We start from the raw sequence: 22,204 nt of genomic DNA, 5'->3' as shown, positions 1-22,204 counted from the left end.
ACAGGAGAGAAACAGAATGAAGTAAATAGGCTATTTTAAAATTCCTACAAGAAACAGTTACAAATCAGAATATAAAGTAGGAGAATGAAGCATTGCTGCTACACACTCCGATATATTAGGCGGCGGTATATGCCTTTTTACGCTGTAATCCGCCGTAAAACGAAAAGAAGAAGGTAATAAACAAGATAGCGGTGAGCAAACGTGTTGTTTATGTTGGTATGAAAATCATCTAAATTATGAATAAAATTAAAAACGCTACGCTGTCTCTATCTGACTGCTTGTTTGTGCTGCGGATCCGATTATCGGCTGCAGTTGGAAGAACATCAGAACATATAAATTAATTTACATTTATCGTTCAATTCAAGTTTGTGGTGAAATATTACAATAATGAAATATGTAGGCTAATGCCGTTTTTTTCCCCTCAGGTGGTCTTGCAGAGGAGGTGGATGAGAAAGTGTTGCACGTGACGTTTATTCCGTTCAGCGACATCAAAGATATTCAGATTCCACTGGATTATGAGACTGGTGAGAAAACACACAACAAAACACACTTTCATCACTTTAACACGCATGACAACACAACATTTGCACCTCATGCGACAAAACAGCATCTTAAGAAACATACCATATATATATATATATATATATATATATATATATATATATATATATATATATATATATATAACACACCAACAGTTGTAATCAGGACTCCCTCTGAGAAACAGGTTTTGCATTCATCGAGTCTGAGCTGGCAGAGGTGAGTACTTGCTCAATTTAAATTAAGACTGAATAAACTCTTAACTCCATTGAACGTCTTTTATGTAATACTGAATACTTAAGCACTCAAAACACAAATTTGTATGGTGTCTTATTAATTTCTAGATCACAACCCCAGTCAGTGTTGAAAGGACTGTGGCTAGTCTGATTCTACATTAAAAGAAGCCTCATGAATTCAGCAATGTCACTTTCTCAAACTGCTGTCTGGTTTTTTCGGCAGGATGCAGCAGATGCCATCGATAACATGGTGAGTAGGAATGGGCGATACCACTTATTTTCTTTTCGATCCGATACCAAGTACTTTTAGGTCAATATCGCTGATATCGATACCAGTACCGATACCTCTATTAAATTGAATTTTTACGAATTCTTTGGATAAAATGAGTAACTTTATTATTACTTAAATGTTTTTTATATATTTATGGGCCTAAACAGAAAATTATTAGGCTGCTTTGTTTACCTTTTAAAAATTAGTTAGCATAAGCCACATGTAAAACCTCAAAATTAACCATAGATATTATTACTTGGTTACTATTACTAAAACCAAGTTACCATATACAGGTGCATCTCAATAAATTAGAATGTTGTGGAAAAGTTCATTTATTTCAGTAATTCCACTCAAATTGTGAAACGCGTGTATTAAATAATTCAATGCACACAGACTGAAGTAGTTTAAGTCTTTGGTTCTTTTAATTGTGATGATTTTGGCTCACATTTAACAAAAACCCACCAATTCACTATCTCAAAAAATTAGAATATGGTGACATGCCAATCAGCTAATCAACTCAAAACACCTGCAAATGTTTCCTGAGCCTTCAAAATGGTCTCTCAGTTTGGTTCACTAGGCTACACAATCATGGGGAAGACTGCTGATCTGACAGTTGTCCAGAAGACAATCATTGACACCCTTCACAAGGAGGGTAAGCCACAAACATTCATTGCCAAAGAAGCTGGCTGTTCACAGAGTGCTGTATCCAAGCATGTTAACAGAAAGTTGAGTGGAAGGAAAAAGTGTGGAAGAAAAAGATGCACAACCAACTGAGAGAACTGCAGCCTTATGGGGATTGCCAAGCAAAATCGATTCAAGAATTTGGGTGAACTTCACAAGGAATGGACTGAGGCTGGGGTCAAGGCATCAAGAGCCACCACACACAGACATGTCAAGGAATTTGGCTACAGTTGTTGTATTCCTCTTGTTAAGCCACTCCTGAACCACAGACAACGTCACCTGGGCTAAGGAGAAGAAGAACTGGACTGTTGCCCAGTGGTCCAAAGTCCTCTTTCAGATGAGAGCAAGTTTTGTATTTCATTTGGAAACCAAGGTCCTAGAGTCTGGAGGAAGGGTGGAGAAGCTCATAGCCCAAGTTGCTTGAAGTCCAGTGTTAAGTTTCCACAGTCTGTGATGATTTGGGGTGCAATGTCATCTGCTGGTGTTGGTCCATTGTGTTTTTTGAAAACCAAAGTCACTGCACCCGTTTACCAAGAAATTTGAGCACTTCATGCTTCCTTCTGCTGACCAGCTTTTTAAAGATGCTGATTTCATTTTCCAGCAGGATTTGGCACCTGCCCACACTGCCAAAAGCACCAAAAGTTGGTTAAATGACCATGGTGTTGGTGTGCTTGACTGGCCAGCAAACTCACCAGACCTGAACCCCATAGAGAATCTATTGGGTATTGTCAAGAGGAAAATGAGAAACAAGAGACCAAAAAACTCAGATGAGCTGAAGGCCACTGTCAAAGAAACCTGGGCTTCCATACCACCTCAGCAGTGTCGCAAACTGATCACCTCCATGCCACGCCGAATTGAGGCAGTAATTAAAGCAAAAGGAGCCCCTACCAAGTATTGAGTACATATACAGTAAATGAACATACTTTCCAGAAGGCCAACAATTCACTAAAAATGTTTTTTTTATTGGTCTTATGATGTATTCTAATTTTTTGAGATAGTGAATTGGTGGGTTTTTGTTAAATGTGAGCCAAAATCATCACAATTAAAAGAACCAAAGACTTAAACTACTTCAGTCTGTGTGCACTGAATTTATTTAATACACAAGTTTCACAATTTGAGTTGAATTACTGAAATAAATGAACTTTTCCATGACATTCTAATTTATTGAGATGCACCTGTGTATATACTACAGTAATGCTGTAGTAAAACCATGGTTAATTGTATCAAAACCTTGATTACTGCCAAAAAGAAGAAGAAGAAAAAAAAAACATGGTTACTATAGTCATGGTTACTACAGTCATTGTTACTACAGTTATGGTTAATACAATATTACTACAGTAAATCCATGGTAAGTTTTCATAACGGTATCATTGATTAACAAGTATAACAGATCATTATCAATGTTTTAACAACTCTGAATTTAAATAAACCTTTAAAAATTGTCAAACAAGCCCATTATAATACATGTTATGTCTAGGTTTGTCATTACTTAGTGTGAATAACTCCAGATGCTGTTTATCTGTCATTACATCAGGAAAGCACTGCTCCCTCTTTAACAAGTGCTATGACTGAAAGGGTGAGCGCTGTCTGACTGCTTGTGTATTTTAGCATTTCTGCGCGTCAAGATGAGCGGAAGAAAAAATAGTTCCGGTGCCATGCAACAACTCGCTCATATAATTATTTTTTTTCCTTTTCAAAGCTTATGAGATGCATTAATATTCATGTGATCTAAGTAATATCACGTTAAAAAAAAAAAAAAAGAAAAAATTCAGAATCAATATTTTTCTGTGAAGATCAATATTCTTGATACCACATCAGTATTGGAAGTATCAATACTTTAGTATAGATCCGCCCATCAGTAATGGTGAGTCAATGAACCACTTGGTGCTGTGGATCAGAACACCCAAGTGACCTAACACAGTCAGATTGTGAGTGATATGGACCCTTCTCACAGAATGTGTTGATGCTGTTTAGTTTACATTTTAGAATAACATGATAGTAGACCACTATACTTTGTATTATATTACACTGGAATTAGTTAAAAAAAAAAAAAAAAAAAAAAAAAAAACGTGTTACCACAGGTGAGGTTTCTAGTACAGCTGCTGAGAGAGTGACAGTATATTTGCCCCCTTCTTTCTTCTGACTGTTGTAATCCATCGCTTTATTTTTTATTTTATTTTTTGGAAAGTTGTGGTAATATAGTAGGGTGTTTTTATTATGTTGGTGCAAATGGGTAAACTAAAATTATATTTGCTATGGTCTCCCATTCACCGCTATGGAAGTTTACCCTGCAATCGTTTATTAATCGTGCATTCCAAAACCCGGAAGTGTGAAAAGAGTCAATTAAGAGTCCAGTTTAATGTCTGATTTGAATTTGTGTTCTGCAGAATGAATTGGAACTGTTCGGCAAAACCGTTAGTGTGAACATCGCCAAACCTATGAGGATTAAAGAGGGTTCTTCTCAACCAGGAATTCACATTTGGTAAGTATTCCTTGCATGCTGTTTCATGGCTGTCTGGGATCCCAAAAATGTTGGCATCTTTTGGATTTAATGTTGAATCTCCGTTTTGCCTGTCTGTGAGACATTGCTTTATATCTGATTGCTGTTCTGCTCATTGTGTGGTCGGAAGATGACTGGCTGAAGAAGTTCTCAGGGAACACCACAGAGGAGTGCGAGGAGGTGGAGTCAGCTGTAGAGTCCGCCAGTACAAACACTCAGGAGGTGGGAAAGTTGTCATTTTATTAGTTATTTATGTAATGCCTGAAAAATTGCTTTGTTGAGACAAAAAATATTCTTTTAAAGAGCCATCTGGTCCATGTCTGTTACGACATATTTGGTATGAGTTTTATCATTAATATTCTTTTATTGCTATTCATCCTCTACTGTTTGTGTGTCTGAACAGGGAGAACCACCAGCAAAGAAAGGTAGAACTAACCCTCAGGTCTACATGGACATCAAGATTGAAAAAAAAAAAACCTGCAGGCAGATTGCGCTTCTGCGAGTGGACGTTGTGCCCATGACTGCAGGTAAGATTCAATATATCATCTTGAGAAGCTCATGCTCACTCTGTGCAACTTGTGCCCTGTGTATGTACTGTATTTGTTTAAGGACGCACTTCTCGACTGGTAAAACAATATGTTCTTTAGGTATGCAGTTGAGTAGTATAAATAGATTTCCAACATACTTCATCTAGGGACATGGGTATTGACCCGTGACCCAAATATACAATGATCGGTCACAACATTAAAACCACTGACAGGTGAAGTGAATAACATTTATTATCTCGTTACAATGGCACCTGTCAAGGGGTGGGATATATTTGGCAGCAAGTGAAGTCATTTCTTGAATTTCATGTGTTGGAAGCAGGAAAAATGGGCAAGCGTAAGGATCTGAGCGACTTTGACAAGGGCCAAATTGTAATGGCTACACGACTAGGTCAGAGCATCTCCAAAACGGCAGGTCTTGTGGGGTGCTCCCGGTATGCAGTGGTTAGTACCTACCAAAAGTGGTCCAAGGAAGGACAACCGGTGAACCGGCAACAGGGTCATGGGCGCCCAAGGCTCATTGATGCACATGGGGAGCCGTCTGGTCCAATCCCACAGAAGAGCTACTGTAGCACAAATTGCTGAAAAACTTAATGCTGGCCATGATAGAAAGGTGTCAGAACACACAGTGCATCGCAGCTTGATGCATATGGGGCTGCGTAGCCGCAGACTGGGCAGAGTGCCCATGTTAACCCCTGTCCACCGCCGAAAGCGCCTACAATGGGCACGTGAGCGTCAGAACTGGACCATTGAGCAATGGAAGAAGGTGGCCTGGTCTGATTAATCACGTTTTCTTTTAGATCATGTGGACGGCCGGGTGCGTGTGCGTCGTTTACCTGGGGAAGAGATGGCAGCAGGATGCACTATGGGAAGAAGGCAGGCCGGCGGAGGCAGTGTGATGCTATGGGCAATGTTCTGCTGGGAAACCTTGGGTCCTGGCATTCATATGGATGTTACTTTGACACGTACCACCTACCTAAAGATTGTTGCAGACCACGTGCACCTCTTCATGGCAACGGTATTCCCTGATGGCAGTGGCCTCTTTCAGCAGGATAATGTGCCCTGCCACACTGCAAAAATTGTTCAGGAATGGTTTGAGGAACATGACAAAGAGTTCAAGGTGTTGATTTGGTCTCCAAATTTCCCAGATCTCAATCCGATTGAGCATCTATGGGATGTGCTGGACCAACAAGTCTGATCCATGGAGGCCCCACCTCGCAACTTACAGGAATTAAAGGATCTGCTGCTAATGTCTTGGTGCCATATTCCACAGGACACCTTCAGAGGTCTTGTGGAGTCCATGCCTCGACGGGTCAGAGCTGTTTTGGTGGCACAAGGGGGACCTACACGATATTAGGCAGGTGATTTAATGTGGCTGATTGGTGTATGACGTAAGAACAACAACGGCAGAATTAACTGGCTCTGGTTTGGTAAACAAGCACCATTTAAACACAATAAACAACTTTATTGGTATATGTAGCACTTACAGTTGAAAAGCGCTGTCTGACTCTCGGTTCACCACTGTTCTTTTTAAATCCAGTGTTTTGAATGTGATGCCTTCTCAGCTCCTGAGGGATTATGGGATGGTAAAGTGTCCAGGCGATCTACACTTCAGAATCTCACCTGGAAATAGTAGGTCTTCCAGGTATTTCTCGCTTGCTGTTTCATGAATACTGAGGATTTTGACAAACTATTCCATTGGCATACAGTTTTTGGCATACTATATGATAAGGAAGTTTGTATATTCGGACGCAGCTGTATTTTTTGGGCATCGCTTATGAGCAGTTTGCAAAAGAAGAACTTAAAGGATGTTTTTGTTTTTAATCTGTAGAAAATTTCCATTGTCTGTATACACATGAGAAGGGCTTTGGATTCAAAGGTAGCAGCTTCCACAGAATCATCCCTCAGTTTATGTGTCGGAGGGAGATTTCACCAACCACAATGGCAATGGGGGCAAGTCCATCTATGGATGCAAGTTTGACGATGAGAACTTTGTCCTCAAACATACCGCACCAGGTGAGCAGTATCTTGAGTTTGGTACATGTCGTCCATTGTTGTTTTGTAAGATTATTTTTGAGTACTTGTAGATTTGCATTAGGCTTTTTGAGAACTCCAGTGAGCCACTGTGTGCATTTGTTGTCGATATTTGTTAAGGAGAAGAGTGATTCAGTCTTCTTTGTGTGTGCGCAGTGGTCAGCTATTATTGACAAACTCTTAGTTATTTCTAGGCTTACTACTTTTTCTGTGCATGTTTGTCTGTAGGTCAGCTGTCGATGGCAAACTCTGGTGCCACTTCTAATGGTTCTGTTTTTCATCACTGTTGATAAAACTGATTGGTTGGATGGCAAACGTGGTATTTGGAGAGCTCATAGAGGGCATGGATGGAGGTGAGTGGCTGACAGTGTGAGCTTGGGTTTGGCAATCACTTCATGATATAATAGTTATATACTAATAATGTTTTTTTTTTTTTTTTTTTTTGACTGATTTGAAAATGCTGCACATTTAAAATAACAATTTGGGTTTACAGAATTTTTTTGTTCTGACTTTTAATAATGACTTCTTATCTGTACTGTTTCAGTACAGGCTCAGGGATCAAAAGATGGCAAGATCAAACAGAAAGTCATCATTTCCAACTGTGGAGAGTATGTGTGAGATGAGCATACTGTGTGTAAGTGTGTTTGTGAGAGAGAGTGTGAAGGAAAGCTGTTAGCATGTCTGTTTCTTATAGTCAATTTGTTAATATCCAAATAAAACTTATAATTAACTTTCTTTGTCTTTGTTTTCTTCAAAATTGTGGCCTTTATGTTAGTGTTTAACTAAAATCAGGTGGGATTTTTACATACTGGTAATGAAACAATGAGAATGCAATAAAAGGTGAAAGGTATGTAATTTTTTTTCATGTTCAAATACTTTCTCCTCTCCCAGTTATCCTATCCCATTCTATGTGCAAAGACAAATATACATAAGCCATTTGTAAATTGATTTTCTCAGAGGAGTACAAGTACTATGGCCCTGTCAAAACATTGACCTGTTTAAGCAGCCTGCCATGGAAACATTAGCATTTTGTGGTGAGGTTGTCTGTTTTTCGAACAATGGATGACTGGGAGAGTTTGGGAACCATAATATTTGGCAACATTACATTTTGTTATTCCATTTGGTACCCCTAGAGGTGCAAAAAATTGCACATTGCTCCATTTAATCACAATAGAAAGCTATTTTTGTTGGCACAGCAGTACTGCCATGATTAAAACCATTTTTGTTATACTTGTGTTCTAGACTAATTTTCATTTGATTCTAATTTGGCAGAAAATAATATGCTTCCTCGGTGGTTCCGTTTCTAAAACAAATAATCTGACTCAGTGCATTACTGACTCAACCCAGTAGGTGGCAGAACTACTCCAGGAAGCCTTTTGAAGCCATGTCACACCCTACAGTGCAAATATTCAGAGGATAGGCTCTGAATGAATAGCAGTGTTTACAGGCGAGATCAGACATGTCAATAAACAATACTTATTGCATATCTGGGCTTCTAAAACTAGGATTGTGGGTTCAGTCCAAGTTATAAGTCACTCACTAAGATTCCTCCTTTGATCTAGGTCTATACGCACTATGCCTTTTAACCTCAGTTAGTTTGGATGAAAAATCAGAGCTTTTTCAGACACCAGAGCTGCATTTAGATATTTTTTTAAACGCTGGTGAACAAGTATGAATAGGATTAAACTGAAAATGAGAAGAAACTGTAAAATAACTAGAAAAACCAAGGAAACAAAAAAACTTTTATTGTAAACACAGAAACATTATTTTGTTAGCTATTAAACTGACACCGTCACTGAAAAAGTAAAGCCATCTAGCCATTTGTTTCAATAGCAACCAATATATATACTTCAGCAACCAAATCCAGCGAACAATGCCCCACCTATCCACCCACACCCATATGATCTGTGACATAATGGATACTTTAGTTGCCTAGCCAACAGCATCCCAATTTCATGTGAAAGTCTGATAAATGGAATCATATTTGTAGAGGCAATCAGGCATGGTTAAAAAAAAAAAAAAAGAACATCACTTCACCTTTATGGGTGCAAAACAGTGGACAAAAGAGGTTCCCATTTAGATGCTGTAGTGAAGAGAAAGGGAACCATTACAAAATGACAGGAAATTTATGGGTAATTAATCTGTGACATCATAGATGTTTATCAACACAGTTTGTTCTTTTGCCAATGATTATCTGCACAAAAATCTGGCTCCTACACTGACTATTGTGTGCAAATTCACAATATTTGCAGGACACATTTTTTCTTCACTGATTAGGATGATACTTCATGGAGAAAATGGAAAAATAGACATTTTATCTCGCTCTCCCCCCCCCCCCCCCCCAAAAAAAAAAAACAAAAAAAAACAAAACCCTAACCCCCGCAAGAAAGTAGTTGAAGAGCCCTGCTGTAGAGAAAGGGAACCATTCCAAAATGACAGGAAATTTATGGGTGATTCATCTGTGACATCATAGATGTTTACTGGAATGGTGTTGTGTTTTTCAGCACTTTATGAAGTGAATTAAGCACAGATGGGCAATTCAAGATCAAGCCAGTAAAGCAATCATGTTCATTTCCATTATAATACCAATATTCATGCTCATATTGAAATCCAATCAACTTATTTTCAACAGAATTACACCAAATTAAAGTTTGATAGAATCCACCTCTGTAAATTCAGAAATGTTTGGTGGAAATGGAAAAGTACACTGAATATTTCAGTAAAATACTCCCAAATCTCACAGGTCAACACAAAACGCAACATCCAAGTTATAAAGCCATGATAATATTGATGCCTTATTACATGCTATGGACATAATATGTATGAATGTGATAATACATGTTTTTCTTGAATGTTTTCTTGACAGTGATGGTTTGAGTCATCCTAAATTAATAAAAAAGTATCTTGACCATGAGATCAGTGTGTTTCTCAGGGATGCTTTTTTTCCCACTTACTGTATAGTATATATAGTCTTCATTAACTGCAGTTTTAACAGTATTATGATTGATACATATTGCTTTCAAATTATGTATTGCTTGTGAGAATGTAATTTATTGTGTGTCCGCCAAGTCTAAAAGAGTCAAATTCAAAGGATCAGACCATCTTTTTCTTTTTTTTTTCTTAATGAAAGCGTTATTAAAATCTTATCCCAAAGGGCCTCCTAGGTAAACTGTGTGCTGTGTACTAGTGATGAATGACTTCAATCTTCACATAATTTCTCTCACAAACAGAAACTGAGACATCAGCATTTACTAAAGTCATGTGCTTTGTGCTCTTAATGTTTACCTAATGTTACCATAACAATAGCTAAAGTTTTGTCTTCAGCTGCTTTAGGGCATTTGGTTATTGGCCCCTGCTCTAGAATTGTATTAAATGTTCCTATTTTTGTAGGCATTTCTACGTGGTTCAAAAATGGATTATTTACTTTTGGATAGAATCTGTTGCTAGGAAACAGGGGTCACATTATTACATAATGTGCTTCAGTTGTTCATTTGTGCTCTTTGTTGCCTTATTTTACAAATTGACTTTTATTCTTTTTTTGCTAATTCCAGCGGCAAAGTTCAACCCAAATTACTATCGGTTACAAAAGTGCCCAAAACAAATCAAGAGACTGCGCAAATGCTTGGGATCATTGTCCATTTGGAAGACCCATTTGCGACCAAGCTTTAACTTCCTGGCTGTTGTCTTGAGATGTCGCTTCAATATATCCACATAATTTTCCTTACTCGTGATGCCATCTATTTTGTGAGGTGTACCAGTCCCTCCTGCAGCAAAGCACCCCCACAACATGATGCTGCCACCCCCATGCTTCACGGTTGGGATGGTGTTCTTCAGCATGCAAGCCTCACCCTTTTTCCTCCAAACTTAATGATGGTCATTATGGCCAAACAGTTCAATTTTTGTTTCATCAGACCAGAGGACAATTCTTCAGAAAGTAAGAACTTTGTCCCCATGTGCACTTGCAGACTGTATTCTGGCTTTTTTATGGTAGTTTTTGGAGCAGTGGCTTCTTCCTTGCTGAGCAGCCTTTCAGGTTATGTTGATATAGAACTCGTTTTACTGTGGAAATAGATACTTGTCTACCCATTTCCTCCAGCATCTTCACAAGGTCCTTTGCTGTTGTTCTGGGATTGATTTGCACTTTTCGCTCCAAACTACATTCTTCTCTAGGAGACAGAACGCGTCTCGTTCCTGAGCGATATGATGGCTGCGTGGTTCCATGGTGTTTATACTTCCATACTATTGTTTATACAGATGAACGTGGTACCTTCAGGCATTTGAAATTGCTCCCAAGGATGAACCAGACTTGTGGAGGTCCACAATTGTTTTTTCTGAGGTCTTGGCTAATTTCTTTTGATTTTCCCATGATGTCAAGCAAAGAGGCACTGAGTTTGAAGGTAGGCCTTAAAATACATCCACAGGTACACATCCAATTGACTCCAATTAGCCTATCAGAAGCTAACTGCCTAAAGGCTTGACATCATTTTCTGGAATTTTAACTTGGTTAACTCAGTGTATGTAAACTTCTGACCCACTGGAATTGTGATATAGTCAATTAAAATTGAAACAATCTGTTTGTAAACAATTGTTGGAAAATGTACTCATGTCATGCACAAAGTAGATGTCCTAAATTACTTGCAAAACTATAGTTTGCTAATATGAAATCTGTGGAGTGGTTAATAATGACCTCAGTGTATGTAAACTTCTGACTTCAACTAATATTATATATAGTGGAGTTGTGATATTTAGGCGCACCACATAACATATTTTTTTCTTATCATGCAAAGAAAACACATTCCAGTTTCAAGAGCTATGAGCAGGTGCCTTGAACCTTTTGGGAAAGCAGAAATCTATAAATATTGATCAGGCATTCTCTTTCTCCAGGTCTGGAGTGACTCTGAAGAGTCATCCAAGGGATAAAATATCCAACTCATACAATTCTTCCACCTCTCTCAGGCAAGCTGAGAATGAAGGGGAATAAGATCCCTTTAGCCTCCACAGGTGCTTTAAGAGAGTCTTCTTTGAATCGACCTCCGTCCTCATCCACGACGAACTGAAGTGTCTGAGATTTATTCACACAGTAAATGCAGTTATCCATGACAGCGCATCGAAATGGTAGGCTGCAGCCTTGCTGTTGGGAGGCACAATCATGCCACATCTTTACAATGGTGTTGTATTTAAAGACGCTGATTCCCTGTTCACGATTAACGTCGAATCGGTATATAAAGCTCTTAAGAGCCACCATGTCTGTGGATTTTTTCCTACTGTTGTTGTAAGGACACTCCTGCCATTCATCTCTCTTGGGGTCATATTTCAGCAGCCGATAAAACAAAGACCCACCTGAGACGTACAGCATCTCCGTTACAGGTGGTGGCTTCATGAGCCACTGCAAACGCGCCTTTAGGCAGAGGAGCCACTGCAGTCCAGCGGTCCATGCGAGGATCGTACTTCTCAACCGTGAACAGACATTCACCACCAATGGCATAAAGGTATCCTTCCATGGAGATGAGTTTAAGTTGTGATCTTGCTTGATTCATGGGTCGGACCTCACTCCAGCGATCCGTGATGGGATTGTAGCAGAACACTTTGTCTGAGACTTTGCTTTTCTCCCCAGTTCCCCTGATCCCACCAGCCACAAACAAGTAGTTGTACATTGTGCAGATACCACAGCTCTTGGTGTTGATGTCGTCAGGCATGACGGTCAGGGTGTGCCAGTCCTTACTGCTCATGTTGTAATAATAGATCATGTGATTGTCCTCAAAGGACGTGATGGAGAGGGGGCTCTGGGGACGGCTGCTGTTTCTGCTGGGCGGTCGACTTCCCACTCGCTCAAAAACATCATTAATTTCTGCCACCATCAGACTCTTGCGGCTCTCCATCCGTTTGCGCAGAATGAGATCTCTCTCTAAGCCAGTGAGACGCCCGTAAGCTGCTGGGTCTCTCAGAACCTGGAGAAAGTTGTCGCTCATGAATCGATAAGCTGTTTCTTTAAGTTCATTAAATCGCTGTTTTTTGGCAATCATAAGAATTTCGTAGCAGTTTTCTGGAGTGACCTGTGTGGAAATGGTGTCAATAGCAGCCTGTACAGCACAGGGCATTTGCAGAATCTTTGCCCCCGTGATGACATCCACAACATTGTCTTTAGTTACATTCATCTGAGAAGAGTAAACATAGTCTACAAGCACTGATAAGGTCTTGTAACTCATTCCTTTTACCTTTAGAATGTCTCGAGAAAGCCTGGCTTTAAAATAATCACTTTTCTCTGCTAATACTGACTTGTGTGCTTGTATTTTCTGTCCACCCACTTCTATGACTAAATCTGGCTCTTTTTTCTTTAAGAGAGCCTCCCTTACAGCAGATCCATTGTGCTTTAGCCCTTGGCTTGATTCCAGCCCAGTCTGTCCAAGCAATGTTCTGTAGAGAGTCTGATCGGCTCCTTCAGAGGAACATATAAAGCAACCCAGCTTTTCCTCAAATGATCTCTTTTCCTGGGAGCCTGAATAGGAATTATTTCTGTCCTCTGACATGGAGGAGACATTTTTAATATCAAACTGACTCTGAACAACCTCACCTTCTCTGAGGACATTGGATGATTTGTTTATTTCCTCCTTGTTCTTTGGTCTGAAACACAGAGAGGGTCCCAGACTGCAAGCTACCTTTGTTACATTGGTTTCTTCCTTAATATTCCCTTGACCTGAAATTTCAATCACACTGATGTCCAAATTTTGTGCTTTAGTTGAGTCCAGGGGCTGAATATGCTCCTGAAATCCACTGTCACTAGAGACAGCATCTTGTGCGTATTCTGCACCTGTTACAGCACCATAGTGTCCCAAACTCCTGCTGTCAGTCAGACCTCCAGATTCCGACTTATCCCAAGCACCCTGGAGATCCTGCAGTATTTCCATACTGGGGATGCTTGTTTTCTCCATGGCTGGAACATTGTTGTTCCCTTCAAAAGGGATAGACGGTTCTGGAGAGTTGGGGTTTGAGGCGTGAAATATAACATCTGCTTGTACTGTGAACATGTTTGTGTCTTGCAGAGAGTTGTTCATCTTATGTCACTCAAGTGCTTTCAGGGCAATGAGACAAACAACTTCATTTGTCAGAAACAGTCCTCCTTTAATCACACTGAGCCCCATAAATGACTGATAGATGTTAATTATTGGGGTTATGGCCTTTCAGAGCCAGCATTGCTTGGAATGTCCAAGTCAGACAAGATTGATGTCTTTATTGTTTTTATTCTGTTTCATCAGACTACATTTCATCCAGGTAAGCATGAAGGAAACAGTCTTAAAGATCCTGTGTCCTCTGTGTTCTCAGCCCAGCACTGAAAAAACAAAACAAAATGATTTTGTGGTGAAGTAAACAGCACAAAATATTAAGTACTTTCTACATTGAATAAATTAAAGCATGAATTTAAAAACATTAGGGGAACTGACCCAAATCTAAGTTTTACATGTTTTCTTATAGAAATGTTAACAGCCTTCAAATAAAGTGAGTATCAAATCAAAGATTAATCTCTCATCTAAACACTCGTGTTATGTTTTGTCATAAACGGACAAAATTAAGTTACTTTATTTTATTGCAAACATAAAAAGTCTGGAGTGTGATTATAAGGAGCACGTGTACCATTTAAGCCCACGTGTTCTTAATAATACCACTATGCTCTTTAAAATGTAAATCCTTCACATTTTACTAAATAAACTTTTTTTTATATTTAAGACTTCAAACATCATAACCAGTTATGAAATATTTAATTTCTGAATCCGGCAAGCTTTAATCATATTTGGACAGTCCTTATGTTTTCTCTGCCTATTCATTTTCTCCCTGCAATGAAAATGGATTCAGTATAGAGAGTTGAGAGTAAATTCAGTTAGCAATCTTATAATGTGTTAAATGGGTTATATGCTCAGTGGGCTTATTAGGAACAATATGGTTCAAATGGAAAATAAACCTAAATAATTTATAGTAGAGTCCAGGTAAACACATTAGATTTTTTTTTTTTTTTCCATGAATAAAAAAACACTGTATTTTACAATGTGGAGCATGATTTTTATTGGTGTTTAAAAAAAAATAAAATTATTCTGCTTTTAAGCTACGAACAAACAGGTTTTTCAAAAACATTTCCTAATAAACCTACTTGAAAATAAAGTTATATTTCTGGATTATAATTACAGACAGAGCACTAAATCTTGTCTGAGCTCAAGAAGCTTCTTAAATATTTTATTTATTGTGGTTATCATCAGTTTTTATTTTACTGCATATATCTTTATGACCATCACTCAGGCAGTGTCCTGCACTAGTTCCAGGTACTCATGAAATCCATCTTTTATTGCTGTTAAATACATAGGAGATAAATAACATCAAGTTGCATTCGATTTCTTAATATCTTAATTTACTTTTTTATTTTTTTATCATTCCTCACCCAGTTTCTTCATCTGACTCCAGAAAAATTATTTTTTTAGGTCTTCAAAAACGTTTTGGAGCAACTTCCAAAATGGCCACCGAACAGTGGTAGCACATGGTTCCAAATAACTCAAGAACTAAATATTTAATTGGCTCCAAATAAAGAGTAAAATGATGCCAACAAATATGTGCATTTCCTCTGCGACAACAAAATTCTCTCTTGTTTTCTGTCTTTTTTAGATTTCAAAATTATGGTACGTGGCCTTAATAGGGTCACTTCCCCTAATTAAATGGCTAAAAATAATGCTCTAGCTTAAAAGTAAATATTCATGATTGTTTTATATCTTTAAAATACCTCATCATGTATCAATCTAAAGTAAAACATGGTCATATCTATTTGCTAATTTGAGTAAATTTCCCTGGTAAGTAAAATAAGTAAATCTTTAGTATTTAACTTAATGTTCCCAGTATGCACCAATGTTTGAAAATGTATTTACACTGTTTTATTGTTGATTTCGTTGTAATGTTTGGTAACTTCTTTTTTGTTTAGTCTTTAGTTCATTTTCCACTCAAAATTACTTGTTCATGATCAAAAAGAATTATCTGTTGATTGTTACCACCACTGTGTTTTGTGCACCCGCTGTTGAGGCCTACGTGCGCAGCTCTGTATCTTGTGTTTGTTTGTTTGTTTCTTTCATTTTTTACGCCATGCCAGCTTCTATGGCTATATTCATGGCGGGAACCAGGTTTAGTCATTTAAAATAGTTAAATAAGTTAAATGAGGTGTTTAAGATTCATTTTTCCTAAAAACCTTAAAACTAAATTTGGATTCACTTGATTAAAAACCTTTTCAAATGAATCAACTGAATAATACAGGTTCCTCAGATGTGTAGACATCTGGGTATGACAGTCCAGTAAAATACGTTTAATGGATAGTGGGTTCTGAGAAGATGAGAACTTTGGTGAATTTTCTCCCGATAGTAAAAATTGGTGTGCGAGTCTTGTATGTCCTATCTGGCATCATATATAAATGACTTGATCCCAGCGATTATTAAAAGGGAACACATATCTTGTTCCAACAACAAGATTTATTTCTTGTAATTTGTTGTTTAAACATTGATCCCACTCCGACTGCCATTTGTTTTTGATATATACATTCAGAGTTGGTTTCAGATCTGTGGAAGGTATAGGGCATTTTACTGGTTCAGTAGATAGTGCTTCCCTGGCAGCTCCGGTACATTACCGGAGATTCCTGAGTGTCCAGGTACCCAGCAGAAAATAATATTTAAACTCTTTGCTTCAAGAGATGACAGTTTGATTAAAATCTTCACGATTGTTGGGTGATCAGTTTTAGTAGCTTCCAATGCTTCAAGACATGATTTTGAATCCATTATTATTAAAAAAAAATGTTGTGGAGCAGTTTCAAAAAACTTCAGTGCCAGTAGTAGAGCGTTTGCCTCTGCAGTGAAAACTGAACTTTGGTCAGGGATACGGATACCCTGACACAGTTGGTTTGTTGCAAAAGTTGCTGCCACTTTATTTCCAGATTTAGATCCATCTGTGTATATTGGGATATGTTGTGGGTATACTGCTCTTACGTCCAGAAACTGTTGATGGAAATCATTCGGATGCGTTTTGGATTTTTGGTTCCTTGTTAAATCCAGATGGATTTTAGGCTTTTTGAGATCCCATGGAGGAATTTTGCAGAAATCTGTCTGTTCCACACTGTTTAGATCCACTTTCAGATTCTCCAGATGGGTTTTTATACGTAGGCCAAATGGACGAATTAAACTTTTTTTTTTTCATGTATTGTTGAATGCTGAATTGGGAAAACTGCTGAACAGGCTGGGTTTTCTTTATTTGTTTTAAGTTTGGTTGCATATTGAAAGGCCAACTTTAGGCGTTTGATTTCCAAGGAAGGTTCATTGGCTTCCGCATATTGACTTTGGATTGGTGATGTTCTGTAGGCTCCCAAAGCTAGTCGTATACTTTGGTGGTGTACAGTGTCCAAAAGTCGCATGTATGACTTCCTAGCTGATCCATAAACGATACTTCCATAGTCCAGCTTTTAGCGTACCATGGTTCTGTACAAGTTCATGAGAGCTGAGCTATCTGCTCCCCATTTGGTTTTGGAGAAAACCTTTAAAACATTTATAGCTATAAAACATTTCTTTTTTAGTGATTTAATGTGAGGAATAAAAGACAGTTTGTTGTCAAAAGTGATACCAAGAAACCTGTTCTCTTTAACAACTTTAATGGGGACTCCATCCATAAACAGCTCTGGTTCATTGAGTAGCGAACGAAGCTGACAGAAATGCATACAGACAGTTTTTGTTTGTGAGAACTTGAAACCGTTCTGTGTTGACCAGGAGTGCATATTGTTTATCTTCAATTGGATTTTTCGCTCGATAGTATTTATGTACTTGCTCTTGTAGCAAATGCAGATATCATCTACAAATACACTACAGAGGGCATCAGAGCCAATGACTTTTGCAATGCTATTTATTTTAATACTGAAGAGGGTTACTGATAGGATCCTTCCTTGAGGTACTCCAAGTCCTTGTTTATGTAGGTTAGACAAGGTGTTTGCTATTTTAACTCTAAAAAGTCTGTTCGATAAAATTCATTTGGTACAAATCTTTTAAAATTCCATGTTTCCATGTTGTGTCATAGGCTTTCTCCAAATCAAAGAAGACAGTTACAAAATGTCCTTTTCTGGTAAAGGCATCACGAATATAGCTTTCAAGACAATTAAGGTGATCTGTAGTGCTTCGACCTTTCCTGAAACCACACTGGGCATTACTTATGTGGTGTTTAGATTCCAGTATCCAGACCAGGCAATCATTGACCATCCACTCCATTGTTTTGCATAAACAACTGGTTAAAGCTATAGGGCAGTAGTCTATGGGGTCGTTATGGTCTTTTCCTGGCTTTGGAATAGGTATTATTTCTGCTTCATGTCAGGCAGATGGGATTTTTCCCGATATCCAGATGGAGTTAAAAATTCTAAGGAGCATTTTCAGGGAAAGGTGGGGTAGATTCTTTAAAAATTGATAGTGGATTTTATCCGGCCCAACAGCTGTGTCGTGGGATTTTTTTAATGGCTCGCTGTAGTTCTTCCATAGAAAAAGGTTGTGTGTATGGATCTGTGTTACTGGAGCTGAAGTTAATCTTTTCTTTTTCTTGTTGAACAAGAAAAGTTCGAAAAGCAGGAAGGCAGTTCTCAATAGATTAATTGTTTTCGAATGTTTTTGCTAGAATGTTTGCAATTTCTTGTTTTGAAGTCAAGAGTGTGCCGTGCTGTTTGACCGTTGTTTTTTCCCTTCATTTTCCGTATCAGGTTCCATATTTTGTATGATGGAGTACTTGTTGTCATGTTGGAAACAAATCTGATGGATTTGTCCATGGATGGATGTCTGAAGAACAGTCTTTCAGTTTTTTTCCTCTCTTTTATAGCTTCCTTACATGTATCATCAAACCATGGAAGTCGTCTATGTTTTATGTTTAAAGATGTTCTTGGGACTGTATCATTAGCTATAGATACGAGTGTTTCAGTGAAATTTTGCATAGCATCTGGGCTGTCTTCTGGAAACCGTGTCAGTTTCTCAATGTTTGAAATTGATACCAATTTGCTTTTTTAATTTGCCATCTTTGTACATTTGTTTCTTCCTCTCTGCCTTTGATGGTTACAATGATTGGGAAATGATCACTTCCACAGAGGTCATGCCAAACTTTCCATGAGAGGTCTAAAAATAATTCAGGCTGACAAATTGTTAGGTCGATTGCAGAGTACGTTCCATGTCCTGGATGTAAGTAGGTATTCAATCCATTATTTAAAACACATAAGGTGTGGTTATCTATCAAATCTTCAATCTTCTTTCCTTTTGTGTTACAGTGATTACTGCCCCACAAAGTGTTATGACTATTAAAATCTCCCATGAGAATAAAAGGAGATGGGAGCTGAGCGATAAGGTGATCTAGGTCCATGTGTGTCAAGTTAAAATTTGGAGGAATGTAGATAGAGACGACTGTAATGTTTTTCTGCAAAGTCAGGCGTACTGCTGTTGCCTGTAGGTTGCTATTAATATTTATATGACTATGGACTATGACTTTTCTTATTAAATTGGTTGTACCACCGGAAGCCCGCTTATCACTGGGACCGAAAGTGTTAAAACTTGCAAACATTTTAAAAGAGAGAGTACCGTCTGGTGGTAATTGTGTTTCTTGAAGACATATGGCTAGAGGGTTAATAATTGCAGTTAGATGCTGCAGCAGTAAAATTTGCCCTGATACCACGACAGTTCCATTGGATGATATCATTTTCCATTACCTATTAGAGAGAATAGGGACAGTTTTCTTGGTTCTGCCTTAAGGGGATGGACTTCTACTGTGGTATTCATTCTCTTTCATTTCCACATCTTTTGTTTGTTTTGTCTTTGAGGCTTCATCTTGGGATACTTTTGATTGTGAAGAACTTGCTTTACCGTTGTTTTTATTTGCCTTTTGGTTTCCTGTTATTGAGCTCTGACTGGAGTGAATGTCATTTAGAACAGTTTCGCTCTGGGTTCCTGTGTTCTTCATCTTTGGGGAAATATTACTATGGTTAACGGTTTGGGGTTTGTCTTTATGCATCCAGGTGATCTGTGTCTTGTGTCTATCGACAGTAATGCAAGATAACGTTGTCTAATAGACTAAATATCATTCATTAAGCTTCCCTGTGCAATGTTATATGGTACACGATTAAACAGATGATTACAAGGAAAGATCAAAATGTGAAATGTTGTAATAAAATGATCATTTAAATTTTACAAAGTATATTTAATTACCATGTACATTGGATTTGTATAGGTAAAAATTACTGTATTATCTGAAATGTTTTAAGTTAACTTTACTCACTTTAATCAATATTATTATGTCATGTAATGAAGTCTGCACCATTTACACCATTATAATTTACTTACTTTTTCAGTGTGGGTCCAAACATTTAATCAAAGGAGATTCAAACGATTACAACGTTTTTATATAATAATCATATTATTCTTTACATTCTACAAATAAATTCTTATAATCCAGACGATTAGAACAATGTTGAATATAAAATGAAAGCATACCTCTCTGTCTAACAGGTGATCAACTGAAGTTATATCCACTAACATAGAGTGATGCTCTAAAAAGAAAAAAGTTTTGGACCCCCTTTGTTCATTTCAACAAGCCAAACAATAATCTGTCTGTTGCAATGACAATGAGGAACCACATCATGTACATGGCATAATAACTTGTTCAGATACATCACAAAAAGCTGAAATGCTCTATTTAAAAGCTCTCTCTAACGAGCATGCGCAGTACTCGCAAACCTACTGACAGCTTTAAAGATTAAATCTTAATGAGAGTGAGAAATTCTCTTGTACCAACCGCTAATGTTGTCATTAATAACTATAGACTGTGTTTAATGGCTTTTATAAACAAAAGTAAAGCAGCAAAGGGTCTGTAACTAATAACGCTGAGGGAAAAAATATGCGAGGCAGTCTTTAGACGAAAGGAAGATGAACTAATCTTTGGAATATGACTGAATACTCTATTTAATATCACACATTAATCAATCCATTGCCCCAGTACTTACGCATTAAACGGCTGAATTTCAGTTTGCCTGCTGTTTCACACAAAGCGCCCTTATGTAAGTCAGGCACAGGAGATCTAAAAACACCGCGCTGCAGGGAGTCTTACACGTGGCAATGATGTTCGTGCGAGTTTTTCCAAATTCCGCTCACTTAACCACTCATGGAAATGACCATCTGTGTAATCCACCCCATACTGTACAGTAAAACGGCAGTTCAGTAAGAACTTCTCTTCCTCCTCCTCCTCGTCATCATCGACCAACTGTATGCGTCTGGAAGTCTCGACAGGAAAATCCACAAATGTTCATTATTGCAACAAAGCACGTAAAACCTTCTCTTCAGAGGAAAATAGTACACAAAACCGACCCTCTGCTTCAGACCTCATGGACACCGCCTCTTCGCCGTCTGTGGTTTGAAATATTTTGATTTTATTGAAAGCTAGGGTGGTTATTGATCTAAACCACACCCCCGTTTATGTTCAGGTTCACTCTACAGAGCTGTTGCTGCTCAATCCGCGGCAAGCGCGTGACGTTCCTGCACACGCTACGCGCAGCGCGCGCGGCCAAATTAAGGATATTGCGCAACGGTCAACTCCGAGCGCGCGGAGCAACGTTAACGACGTTTAAGCAATAGAATTACGAAATATTGTGCTAAAGCAATTTCGGGGTTTCATTAAAGGCCTCCAAGGCTAAGAGAATCCATTTCCTTAAATACAATTGTTGAAGTGATTTTCTGAAGTACGTAATTAATTATCAGATTTAATGACAATGAGTACATCTCCCTGTTGTAAAATATCACATAAATGATAGCCAAAGCAACTGATCCAAGGGGAAGAGGTCGCAAAATATGGTAATTTCAGGTTTTACTCAAAAAGAAAAAAAAAAAAAAAAAAAAAAAAACAACTTCATCTGCCCTTGCTTGGCCTTCTTACTCTCCTCTAATATTATGGGCTGCTCCTGGTTTTAAAAGGGTTCCAGAGCAACACATTGAGACTTTCTGTCAGCCCAACAGCACATGTTCACAGGAGCAGTCACTATTAGCCTTCTAAATACACACATCAGCTGTTCAGAGTCTGAAGGGACTCAGTCACAAAGATCCCTGAACCCACAAAGGCTGAAAGCATCACATACACTATATTGCCAAAAGCATTCGCTCATCTGCCTTTAGACGCATATGAACATAAGTGACATCCCATTCTTAATCCATAGGGTTTAATATGACGTCGGCCCACCCTTTGCAGCTATAACAGCTTCAACTCTTCTGGGAAGGCTTTCCACAAGGTTTAGGAGTGTGTTTATGGGAATTTTTGACCATTCTTCCTGAAGCGCATTTGTGAGGTCAGACACTGATGTTGGACGAGAAGGCCTGGCTCGCAG

The 22,204-nt window shown here is 38.3% G+C and overlaps 2 pseudogenes; one reads left to right on the top strand and one right to left on the bottom strand.

Moving 5' to 3' along the window:
• The first annotated feature begins 729 nt into the window (after positions 1-729).
• Positions 730-7,542, top strand: LOC127410816 (peptidyl-prolyl cis-trans isomerase E-like; annotated as a pseudogene).
• Positions 7,543-9,136: 1,594 nt separating this feature from the next.
• LOC127410859 (kelch repeat and BTB domain-containing protein 11-like) lies at positions 9,137-21,324 on the bottom strand (annotated as a pseudogene).
• Between the last annotated feature and the right edge of the window lie 880 nt (positions 21,325-22,204).

This window comes from Myxocyprinus asiaticus, chromosome 20 (assembly GCF_019703515.2).
Source record: "Myxocyprinus asiaticus isolate MX2 ecotype Aquarium Trade chromosome 20, UBuf_Myxa_2, whole genome shotgun sequence".
In the NCBI taxonomy this organism is placed as follows: domain Eukaryota; kingdom Metazoa; phylum Chordata; class Actinopteri; order Cypriniformes; family Catostomidae; genus Myxocyprinus; species Myxocyprinus asiaticus.
The sequence above is the reverse complement of the archived record's forward strand: the minus strand, read 5'-3'. Positions and strand labels throughout refer to the sequence as shown.